The following is a 13,082-nucleotide window of genomic DNA, read 5'->3' on the forward strand; positions in this document are numbered from 1 at the left end:
ATTGTTATGGAAGGCAGACCGACTTACAACTGAATGAAGCCCGCGCTTCGTAATCGAGTGTTTGGTGTCACATTTTGTAAAGATGATATGATAAGTATTCTAGTATAAAACACGGCAACGAAGAAAATCTGAAATGTTCGTAATACCGTCAACCGTATTCATAATGTTTCTCAACGATATATCTCAATTACAGAGCGTGGTTTTGGCAACATTTTCAGACGACACCGCGTCACTTGTAACTCCTACAATATTATTACAGTCGTACTGGGTGGCGCACGAAAAATCGGCCCCGAGTACTATACCGCTCACTGTCGCCCACCAATCGTCATCTATTGTTTCGAAGTTGCTTGCATTGGCTTATTTGTTATTTCTTCACTGACTAATTATTACATATTCATTTATTCTTGTCGTTGTTGTTGTTGTTGTTGTTGTTGTTGAGGTGGTCTTCAGTCCTGAGACTGGTTTGCTGCAGCTCTCCATGCTACTCTATCCTGTGCAAGCTTCTTCATCTCCCAGTACCTACTGCAGCCTACATCCTTCTGAATCTGCTTAGTGTATTCATCTCTTGGTCTCCCTCTACGATTTTTACCCTCCACGATGCCGTCCAATGCTAAATTGGTGATCCCTTGATGCCTCAGAACATGTCCTACCAACCGATCCCTTCTGGTGAAGTTGAGCCACAAACTCCTCTTCTCCCCAATTCTGTTCAATACCTCCTCATTAGTTATGTGATCTACCCATCTAATCTTCAGCATTCTTCTGTAGCACCACATTTCGAAAGCTTCTATTCTCATCTTGTCCAAACTATTTATCGTCCACGTTTCACTTCCATACATGGCTACACTCCACACAAATACTTTCAGAAACGACTTCCTGACACTCAAATCTATACTCGATGTTAACAAATTTCTCTTATTCAGAAACGCTTTCCTTGCCATTGCCAGTCTACATTTTATATCCTCTCTACTTCGACCATCATCAGTTATTTTGCTCCCCAAATAGCAAAACTCCTTTACTACTTTAAGTGTCTCATTTCCTAATCTAATTCCCTCAGCATCATCAGACTTAATTCTACTACATTCCATTATCCACGTTTTGCTTTTGTTGATGTTCATCTTATACCCTCGTTTCAAGACACTGTACGCTCTGTTCAACTGCTCTCCCAAGTTCTTTGCTGTCTCTGACAGAATTACAATGTCATCGGCCAACCTTAAAGTTTTTATTCCTTCTCCATCGATTTTAATATCTACTCTGAACTTTTCTTTTGTTTCCTTTACTGCTTGCTCAATATACAGATTGAAGGCTACAACCCTGTCTCACTCCCTTCCCAACCACTGCTTCCCTTTCATGCCCCTCGACTCTTATAACTGCCATCTGGTTTCTGTACAAATTGTAAATAACCTTTCGCTCCCTGTATTTTACCCCTGCCACCTTCAGAATTTGAAAGAGAGTATTCTAGTCAACATTGTCAAAAGCTTTCTCTAAGTCTACATATGCTAGAAACGTACGTTCGCCTTTCCTTAATCCATTTTCTAAGATAAGTCGTAGGGTCAGTATTGCCTCACGTGTTCCCATATTTCTACAGAATCCAAACTGATCTTCTCCGAGTTCGGCTTCTACCAGTTTTTCCATTCGTCTGTAAAGAATTCGCGTTAGTATTTTGCAGCTGTGACTTATTAAACTGGTAGTTAGCGGTCAACAAATCGTGCGTAATTGGTGAGCAGTCTGTACTCGGGGCCGGTTTCTCGTGCCCCACCTTACATTATTTCACTGCGATCAGCCACATAACACTACAGTTGGCTAAACGGGATGTTTCGCAGAATCACGAAAATTACAAGTGTGTGAAGATTCTGTTATGAATAAAAACTCTGTACTCCATGGGGGAGGCATGTGGTCCCTCTTGGCACCTTCCATCTCCGGTCGCCTATGCTACTAATTTTCAGTTTTTCATAAGAACCGTATACCAATCGCAATGAACGGTGAACGAGTAAAAATGAACGGTTCCCAAAAAGGAGCGATCATTAGTGAACTATTTCCCAAGGATGAGCGACTTTGCCCATCTACAGTTCGCACACATCTTCCATATAGTCTCCGTGTCATTGCCGTATTTTTTCAAGCCCTGAGGAAAGTCACTCTTGGCCGACGATTTGCTTCGGACGACGGAGCGCACGCGTGTATACAATGCACCCGCAAACATTTGTCCATGAAGACACTTATCGTCTTGTATCATACCGGGGTAAATTTATTACTTCTGCATTAAGAAAGAGTTTACTAACTTTTTCCTACTTTCTCATTTTCTTTAGTCTCCCCCTTATAATTAATCCGTACAGTAGAAGAAACATTAGAAGAATGTTTTATGCGGTTTTTTAAATTGTATTGTGGACTGCAGTTAAAATTGCACTTGAGCTTAATTGACAAGACCAGGAAGAAAAAAATTAACGATAACAGACACTAATTTGCTGCGAAGTTTCATAACGTTTACAATGTGTTGCATTCACCGTGGAAACAATCGCCATTTCCCCGCAGTACCCATTGCTACAATAGTGCCTAGGCCGCAAGTTAAGCAGGTCAACCTCCGAGTCGTGACATGTTGCGTCGCTAAATGACGCAGAGAGGTAGCAAAAGTAACTGGCGGCCACACAGGCCCACCACCACCTACAGAGCTCAAATGGTAATTAAATCCAGACCCTAAGCTGTTGACAGGCGTTGATATACATCAACGAGGACAGTTGAAAATGTGTGCCCCGACCAGGACTCGAACCCGGGACCTCCTGCTTACATGGCAGACGCTCTATCCATCTGAGCCACCGAGGACACAGAGGACAATGCGACTGCAGGGATGTCCGACAGAACAGATACCTTCTTCATATAGTTTAGCCTAACCGGCCATTGACCTCCTTCTTCTGTACTGGATGCACACGCATTGCCCGAACTCTTACGGGACTCGGTAAGATTGTCTCCCGTGAGTAATGGGTATAATGGCAAGGGCACAACGAATGTAGTGCCTGGACTATAAGTTGAGAATGTGGGTCTCACGGGGAGTGTGCCGGCGATAAATCCCTGCAGTCGCACTATCCTCTGTGCCCTCGTTGGTTCAGATGGATAGAGCGTCTGGCATACAGGCAGGAGACACCGGGTTCGAGTCCCATTCGGGGTAGACATTTTCAACTGTCCTCGTATAACAACGCCTGTCGACAGCTTAGGGTCTTGATTTCATTATCATTTCATTCTAAGAGAGCTGCATAGTCACCGATGGTATCTGTTCTTTCGTACATGTCCGAAAGATGAGATACCATCTTCATATACCTACAGAGCTTGCGACACTTGCAAGGAGACGAAATATGTTCGACATTTCTCCGGAGACCAGGACACGTTAGATAGAGGACCTCGGAATAGGCTGTTCCAGAAGCAGAATACACCGGGCCAACGCTGCTATCTGCGACGTGTTACATCTACATCTACATGATTACTCTGCAATTCACATTTAAGTGCTTGGCAGAGGGTTCATCAAACCACAATCATACTATCTCCCGACCATTCCACTCCCGAACAGCGCGCGGGAAAAACGAACACCTAAACCTTTCTGTTCGAGCTCTGATTTGTCTTACTTTATTTTGATGATCATTCCTACCTATGTAGGTTGGGCTCAACAAAATATTTTCGCATTCGGAAGAGAAAGTTGGTGACTGAAATTTCGTAAATAGATCTCGCCGCGACGAAAAACGTCTTTGCTTTGATGAAATCCATCCCAACTCGCGTATCATATCTGCCACACTATCTCCCCTATTACGTGATAATAATAAACGAGATGCTATTTTTTGCACCCTTTCCATGTCATCCGTCAATCCCACCTGGTAAGTATCCCACACCGCGCAGCAATATTCTAACAGAGGACGAACGAGTGTAGTGTAAGCTGTCTCTTTAGTGGACTTGTTGCATCTTCTGAGTGTCCTGCCAATGAAACGCAACCTTTGGCTCGCCTTCCCCACAATATTATCTATGTGGTCTTTCCAACTTCAGTTGGAACATCCAGGTATCTAGTTGAATTGACAGCCTTGACAATTGTGCTATTTATCGAGTAATCGAATTCCAACGGATTTCTTTTGGAACTCATGTGGATCACCTCACACTTTTCGTTATTTAGCGTCAACTGCCACCTGCCACACCATACAGCAATCTTTTCTAAATCGCTTTGCAACTGATACTGGTCTTCGGCACCACTAAAGAGCGTGTGAACAAATGATTCAAATGGCTCTGAGCACTATGGGACTTAATATCTGAGGTCATCAGTCCCCTAGAACTTAGAACTACTTAAACCTAACTAACCTAAGGACATCACTCTCATCCACGCCCGAGGCAGGATTCGATCTGCGACCGTAGCTGTCGCGCGGTTCCAGACTGAAGCGCCTAGAACCGCTCGGCCACTCCGGCCGGCTAGCGTGTGAACAGTAACACAATGGTGTAGGGAACGTCGGGACAAACAACTTGACATGGGGCACTTGTGGTCTAACGAGCAGGCAAACAGTGTCAAACTGGTCTAAAAAAAAAACAGCCACCTAAGCGGACCGCGCAGGGTTTAGGCTACAAATCCTCTTTTAATATGAAAAACTCCTTGTTCTTGGAGTTACAAAATGTAAAATTGACGTATCTCAAAAATTTATCTCAACGTATTGCGAATTTTAACGGCATAAAATTAAAACTAAACTGTTTTGTTTGTTTGGCCTTCTTAGTATTAAATGACAGTCCTTGAAGAGATAAATTTAGATCAAATCGTGAAGATCTATTTTATTTCTATACCTCCTGAGGAAAGTTTAAATTAATAATGTTATCTAAATAGCGGGTAAAACAGGTGGTTAGATTAGATTAGATTAGATTAATACTAGTTCCATGGATCATGGATACGATATTTCGTAATGACGTGGAACGAGTCAAATTTTCCAATACATGACATAATTAAGTTAATTTAACAACATAATTAAGTTAATATAACAACTTTTTTATTTTTTTATTTATTTTTTAATATTTTTTTCTTAATTTATATCTAAAAACTCCTCTATGGAGTAGAAGGAGTTGTCATTCAGGAATTCTTTTAATTTCTTCTTAAATACTTGTTGGTTATCTGCCAGACTTTTGATACTATTTGGTAAGTGACCAAAGACTTTAGTGCCAGTATAATTCACCCCTTTCTGTGCCAAAGTTAGATTTAATCTTGAATAGTGAAGATCATCCTTTCTCCTAGTATTGTAGTTATGCACACTGATATTACTTTCGAACTGGGTTTGGTTGTTAATAACAAATTTCATAAGAGAGTATATATACTGATAAAGTACTGTGAATATCCCTAGATCCTCAAATAAATGCCGGCCGCGGTGGTCTCGCGGTTCTAGGCGCGCGGTCAGGAACCGTGCGACTGCTACGGTCGCAGGTTCGAATCCGGCCTCGGGCATGGATGTGTGTGATGTCCTTAGGTTAGTTAGGTTTAAGTACTTCTAAGTTCTAGGGGACTGATGACCTTAGATGTTAAGTACCATAGTGCTCAGAGCCATTTGAACCAACCTCAAATAAATGTCTGCAGGATGATCTTGGGTGGAATCCAGCTATTATTCTGATTACACGGTTTTGTGCAATAAATACTTTATTCCTCAGTGATGAATTACCCCAAAATATGATGCCATATGCAAGCAATGAATGAAAATAGGCGTAATAAGCTAATTTACTAAGATGTTTATCACCAAAATTTGCAATGACCCTTATTGCATAAGTAGCTGAACTCAAACGTTTCAGCAGATCATCAATGTGTTTCTTCCAATTTAATCTCTCATCAATGGACACAGCTAAAAATTTTGAATATTCTACCTTAGCTATATGTTTCTGATTAAGGTCTATATTTATTAATGGCGTCATACCACTTACTGTACAGAACTGTATGTACTGTGTCTTATCAAAATTCAGTGAGAGTCCGTTTACAAGGAACCACTTAGTAATTTTCTGAAAGACATTATTGACAATTTCATCAGTTAATTCTTGTTTCTCAGGTGTGATTACTATACTTGTATCATCAGCAAAGAGAACTAACTTTGCCTCTTCATGAATATAGAATGGCAAGTCATTAATACATATTAAGAACAACAAAGGACCCAAGACCGACCCTTGTGGAACCCCATTCTTGATAGTTCCCCAGTTTGAGGAATGTGCTGATCTTTGCATATTATGAGAACTGCTTATTTCGACTTTCTGCACTCTTCCAGTTAGGTAGGCGTACGAAACTCGAGAGGATATTGGAAATCTCTCACGCCACGCAACAGAACTGCAAAAATTAAAAAAAATTATCGGAAATCCGATGCTTCTATACTTGGGGACCATCTACACCCCTACATGCAGTCAGTGTTTCCTTGACACGATGGAATGTACCAGCAGGACAATGCAACGCGTCAAAATGTGCATCCATTAACTTCCCGGATCTAAACCCAATCTAGAATCTTTGGGAGCCACCTCGATCGGGCTTTTCGCGCCATGGATGCTCAACCGAGAAATCTAGCGCAGATGGCCATGGTATTCGAATCGGTATCTTCCAGGACCACAGGGGCGGTGGAAAGGGGGGGGGGGAGACTATGGCTATGGGGGCTATACCCCCACCCCATGGAGTATCATATTACACTGGATAAAATGACTTCAGAAATCAGCGAATATACAGGGTGTTACAAAAAGTTACAGCCAAACTTTCAGGAAACATTCCTCACACACAAAGAAAGAAAATATGGTATGTGGACATGTGTCCGGAAACGCTTACTTTCCATGTTAGAGTTCATTTTATTACTTCTCTTCAAATCACATTAATCACGGAATGGAAACACATAGCAACAGAACGTACCAGCGTGACTTCAAACACTTTGCTACAGGAAATGTTCAAAATGTCCTCCGTTAGCGAGGATACATGCATCCACCCTCCGTCGCATGGAATCCTGATGTGCTGATGCAGCCCTGGAGAATGGCGTATTGCATCACAGCCGTCCACAATACGAGCACGAAGAGTCTCTACATTTGGTACCAGGGTTGCGTAGACAAGAGCTTTCAAATGCCCCCATAAATGAAAGTCAAGAGGGTTGAGGTCAGGAGAGCGTGGAGGCCACGGAATTGGTCCGCCTCTACCAATCCATCGGTCACCGAATCTGTTGTTGAGAAGTGTACCATCGTGCATGAACCACATGTGTCGTACTTGTAAAGCACATGTTCTAGCAGCACAGGTAGAGTACCCCGTATGAAATCATGATAACGTGCTCCATTGAGCGTAGGTGGAAGAACATGGGGCTCAATCGAGACATCACCAACAATGCCTGCCCAAACGTTCACAGAAAATCTGTGTTGATCACGGGATTGCACAATTGCGTGCGGATTCTCGTCAGCCCACACATGTTGATTGTGAAAATTTACAATTTGATCTCGTTGGAATGAAGCCTCATCCGTAAAGAGAACATTTGCACTGAAATGAGGATTGACACATTGTTGGATGAACCATTCGCAGAAGTGTACCCGTGGAGGCCAATCAGCTGCTGATAGTGCCTGCACACGCTGTACATGGTACGGAAACAACTGGTTCTACCGCAGCACTCTCCATACGGTGACGTGGTCAACGTTACCTTGTACAGCAGCAACTTCTCTGACGCTGACATTAGGGTTATCGTCAACTGCACGAAGAATTGCCTCGTCCATTGCAGGTGTCCTCGTCGTTCAGTCGCGATTCATAGGCCGGAATGTTCCGCGCTCCCTAAGACGCCGATCAATTGCTTCGAACGTCTTCCTGTCTGGACACCTTCGTTCTGGAAATTTGTCTCGATACAAACATACCACGCCACGGCTATTGCCCCGTCCTAACCCATACATCAAATGGGCATCTGCCAACTCCGCATTTGTAAACATTGCACTGACTGCAAAACCACGTTCGTGATGAACACTAACCTGTTGATGCTACGTACTGATGTGCTTGATGCTAGTACTGTAGAGCAATGAGTCGCATGTCAACACAAGCACCGAAGTCAACATTACCTTCCTTCAACTGGGCCAACTGGCGGTGAATCGAGGAAGTACAGTATATACTGATGAAACTAAAATGAGCTCTAACATGGAAATTAAGCGTTTCCGGACACATGTCCACATGAGATCTTTTCTTTGTTTGTTTGTGAGGAATGTTTCCTGAAAGTTTAGCCGTACCTTTTTGTAACACCCTGTATTACTTCAATAGATTCACTCTTTTTTATATATAATTATGTAGAAATATAGGTTGCAATGTATTCCAAACACATTTTAACAAACGAACAAGAGCGGCAAAGAGATTACTACATAAACCAATAAATATCATTTAACTTAAAATAATTATTAATACACATTACTACACATAATTATTAAAACACATGTTTTATCCTGAACTCCAAAGCAATTACAAAAACTACTTTAAGCAACACCAAATTTTACCAGTTCCCCCCCCCCCGACTGACTTCAAGAATCGCCCCAGCAGTACGTGCAATGACTCTCTTCCCGCTCGACACTCCCTGCAAAAGGTGCTCATTCTAGCTTTTGACAGACAAGTTACATTAACGTAACTCGACAATATAAGTTACCTGGCGCGTGATAATGTGTAACTTACTTTTTGAAGCCCCCTCATCCTTCATGGTTACTATTGCTGTCGGCTGAACAGCCAGATGCAGTCATTTGCAAAACACGGTACTTGCTACTGCGTATGTTGCGTTCAGCTTCAGACCATACCTCAAACATGTAGCATAGAAGATGATCGCAAGGTATATTTCGTAAACAAGTATACCCAGCTCGACACCCGAGTGCAGTACAAACCACACTGAACCGCCAATGAAACTGGTATCGCGATGTGTATTCAAATACAGAGATATGTAAACAGGCAGAATACGGCAGTGCGGTCGGTAACGTCTATATAAGACAAGTGTGTGGCTCAGTTGTTAGATCCCTTACTGCTGCTACAATGGCAGGTTATCAAGATTTAAGTGCGTTTGAACGTGGTGTTATAGTCGGCGCACGAGCGATGGTACACAGCATCTCCGAGGTAGCGATGAAGTGGGGATTTTCCCGCAAGACCATTTCAAGAGTGTACCGTGAATATGTGGAATCTGGTAAAACATCAAATCTCCGACATCGCTGCGGCCGGAAGAATATCCTGGAAGAACGGGACCAACGACGACAGAAGAGACTGGTTCAACTCGACAGAAGTGCAAACCTTTCGGCAAATTGCTGCAGATTTCAATGCTGGACCATCAACAAGTGTCAGCGTGCGAATGATTCAACGAAACATCATCGATATGAGCTTTCGGAGTCTTGATGACTGCGGGCACAAAGCTTTACGTCTCGGTTGTGCCCGTCAGCACCGACATTGGACTGTTGATGACTGGAAACCTGTTGCCTGGTAGGACGAGTCTGGTTTCAAATTGTATCGAGTAGATAGACGTCTACGGGTATGGAGGCAACCTCATGAATCCACGGACCGTGCACGAAAGCAGAGGACCGTTCAAGTTGGTGGAAGGTCTGTAATGGCGTGGGGTGTGTGTAAATGGACTGATATGGGACCCCTGATAGGTCTAGATACGAGTTTCACAGGTGACACATATGTAAGCGACCATTCGTGTCCATTGTGCATTACTACGGGCTTGAACAATTCCAGCAGGACAATGCGACACCGCATACGTCCAGAATTGCTGCAGCGTGGCTCCAGCAACAGTCTTGTGAGTTTAAACACTTTCGCTGGTCACGAAACTCACCAGACATGAACATTATTCAGCATATCTGGGATGCCTAGCAACGACCTGTTCAGAAGAGATCTCCACCCCCTCTTACGGATTTATGAACACCCCGGCAGGATTCATGGTGTCAATTCCCTCCAGCACTTTAAGGGGAGTAGGACGTCAAACGGGCCGACTTGGAGCAGGAGAGGCACCACAGGACATTTTAATTTCCACTGTCTATACTTTTACAAATAAATTCATAAAACTTTGTCAGCATCACCAGGAAGGATTCAGAATTCACACTCACAGCAGTGGAAGCTCGAAAACATAACGAAGTAATTTTTTTACAAGTAAAATTTCATCATTTTTTTCACTTACTAGTGGCACTATTTGTTGCTATAGCTACACTTTTCTTCATAAGTAAGAAAGGTGGTTCGATGAATTTTGGACAATATACAAACCATACTTAAAGGTGTATGAAACTCTAGAGTTTTCGAAATCTATTAAAAACTGTGGTAAAAATTGAGGTAATTAAATACAAAATTTGTGTTTTTTTCTAAACATGACGTTTAAAATACAACAGATCATTCGCTTTTTCATAAATTAAATAAATTTTAGAGTTTCATACACCTGTAAGTATGGTATGTATGCTGTGCAAAATTCATCGAACCATCTCTCTTTCTTATGAAGAAAAGAGTACCTATAGCAACAAATGCAGCCATTAGTAAGTGAAAAAATGATGAAATTTCGCCGGCCGGTGTGACAGTGCGGTTCTAGGCGTTTCAGTCAGGAACCGCGTGACCGCTACGGCCGCAGGTTCGAATCCTGCCTCGGGCATGGATGTGTGTAATGTCTTTAGGTTAGTTAGGTTTAAGTACTTCTAAGTTCTAGGGGACTGATGACCACAGCAGTTAAGTCCCATAGTGCTCAGAGCTATTTGAACGATTTTGATGAAATTTCACAGGTAAAAAAATTATTTTGGCTTTTTTTCGAACTTCCACTGTAATGAGTGCGAATCCTGAATCCTTGCTGGCCATTCTGACAAAGTTTTATGAGTTTACTTGTAAAAGTATAGACAGTGGAAACTAAAACGTCCTGTGGTGCCTCTCCTGCTCCATGTCGGACCGTTTGACGTCCTACCCCCCTTAAGGCACGTCGTCTTGTGGAACTTCTGCGTGCTCGCGGGGTCCTTACACGATATTAGGCAGGTGTAGCTATTTCCTTGGCTCTTGAGTGTATATCTGGATGATAGTACTGTGTTTTCAAGTGTCATAATCCAGAATGGGCGCGCAGTATTTCAAATACAAGCCTCCCTCCCTCAGTATAGAGACACGTGGAAATGCAGCTGCTGCTGTATGACCGTTACAATCAGCTAAGTGCACATCTTCACAATATCGCTTGTTTAACGCCAGCCGGCACCTCCCAGGACAGAGATAGCAGAGTTGTCGGTGAATATTATTGCTAGAGGAGTGCGCAGTTTTTCTCGGCGCAGAGTCGCCCCCCACTGTTACACAGACACCCCGAGGCCTCTCGACCTCCCCCAGCTGCCGACACAGGCGGGGGCGTCGAGTGTTAAGGAAGGAAGGAAGGAAGAGTGCGCGGGCAGCCCGGCTTGCTGAGGCGCCACTTAACGAGCTGCAGGCGAAGCTAGGGGGGCCACGCGACGGAAGACAACAGACAGCGGCAGAGGCGTCCGCTGGAGCCCAAGGGTTGCGCGAGAGGGAAAACAGCGTCAGAGGGCAGAGCACGGCGAACCCCGCAGCCGCGGCAATCACCCCGTAATTGCGTCCTCACGGCGCGGGTGCGGGTGGGTGCGAGCGAGTGGCACGGCGTAACGGCGTAATATCGCGAGGCCCGGCCATCGTTAATGTAAATTCTAAACAGCCGCACCCTAGTAATACCAAGTTATACAGTCGCAGCCCAGACTACACTCACCTCTCTCTCTCTCTCTCTCTCTCTCTCTCTCTCTCTCTCTCATTCCCCTACCCCTCTTTACACACTTCGCTCTGTTGTTGTAGTTGTGGTCTTCAGTCCTGAGATTGGTTTGATGCAGCTCTCCACGCTACTCTATCCTGTGCAAGCTTCTTCATCTCCCAGTACCTACTGCAACCTACATCCTTCTGAATCTGCTTAGTGTATTCATCTCTTGGTCTCCCTCCACGATTTTTACCCTCCAATACTAAATAGGTGATTCCTTGATGCCTCAGAACATGTCCTACCAACCGATCCCTTCTTATAGACAAGTTGTGCCACAAACTCCTATTCTCCCCAATTCTATTCAATACCACCTCATTAGTTATGTGATCTACAGCATTCTTCTGTAGCACCACATTTCGAAAGCTTCTATTCTCTTCTTGTCCAAACTATTTATCGTCCATGTTTCACTTCCATACATGGCTACACTCCATACAAATACTTTCAGAAACGGCTTGGAAATACTAGAAGCTATCAGATAGATTATATAATGGTAAGACAGAGATTTAGGAACCAGGAATTAAATTGAAAGACATTTCCAGTGACAGATGTGGACTCTGACCACAACCTATTGGTTATGAACTGTAGATTAAAACTGAAGAAACTGCAAAAAGGTGGGAATTTAAGGAGATGGGATCTGGACAAACTGATTAAACCAGAGGTTGTACAGAGTTCCAGGGAGAGCATAAGGGAACAATTGAACAAATGGGGGAAATAAATACAGTAGAAGAAGAATGGGTAGCTCTGAGGGATGAAGTAGTGAAGGCAGCAGAGAATAAAGTAGGTAGAAATACGAGGGCTAGTAGAAATCCTTGGGTAACAGAAGAAATATTGAATTTAATTGATGAAAGGAGAAAATATAAAAATGCAGTAAATGAAGCAGGCAAAAAGGAATACAAATGTCTGAAAAATGAGATCGACAGGAAGTGCAAAATGGCTAAGCAGGGCTGGCTAGAGGACAAATGTAAGGATGTAGAAGCAAGAAAAGCGTTTCTGAAGAAGAGAAATTTGTTAACATCGAGTATAGATTTAAGTGTCAGGAAGTCGTTTCTGAAAGTATTTGTATGGAGTGTAGCCATGTATGGAAGTACAACATGGACAATAAATAGTTTGGACAAGAAGAGAATAGAAGCTCTCGAAATGTGGTGCTACAGAAGACTGCTGAAGATTAGATGGGTAGATCACATAACTAATGAGGAGGTATTGAACAGAATTGGGTAGAAGGGAATTTGTGGCACAACTTGACTAGGAGAAGGGACCGGTTGGTAGGACATGTTCTGAGGCATGAAGGGATCACAAATTTAGCATTGGAGGGCAGTGTGGAGGGTAAAAATCATAGAGGGAGACCAAGAGATGAATACACTA

General features: G+C 43.2%; 1 protein-coding gene and 1 non-coding gene across 2 annotated transcripts in view; both read right to left on the reverse strand.

Annotated features, from left to right (window-relative positions):
• The window catches only part of LOC124718638, a 526,059-nt gene that overhangs the window by 432,519 nt on the left and 80,458 nt on the right, over window positions 1–13,082 (reverse strand). The window lies entirely within an intron of this gene.
• Trnat-ugu lies at window positions 2,741–2,814 on the reverse strand. The gene has a single exon. It is a non-coding gene; the product is annotated as a tRNA-Thr (tRNA).

Source organism: Schistocerca piceifrons, chromosome 10 (assembly GCF_021461385.2).
Source record: "Schistocerca piceifrons isolate TAMUIC-IGC-003096 chromosome 10, iqSchPice1.1, whole genome shotgun sequence".
Taxonomy (NCBI): domain Eukaryota; kingdom Metazoa; phylum Arthropoda; class Insecta; order Orthoptera; family Acrididae; genus Schistocerca; species Schistocerca piceifrons.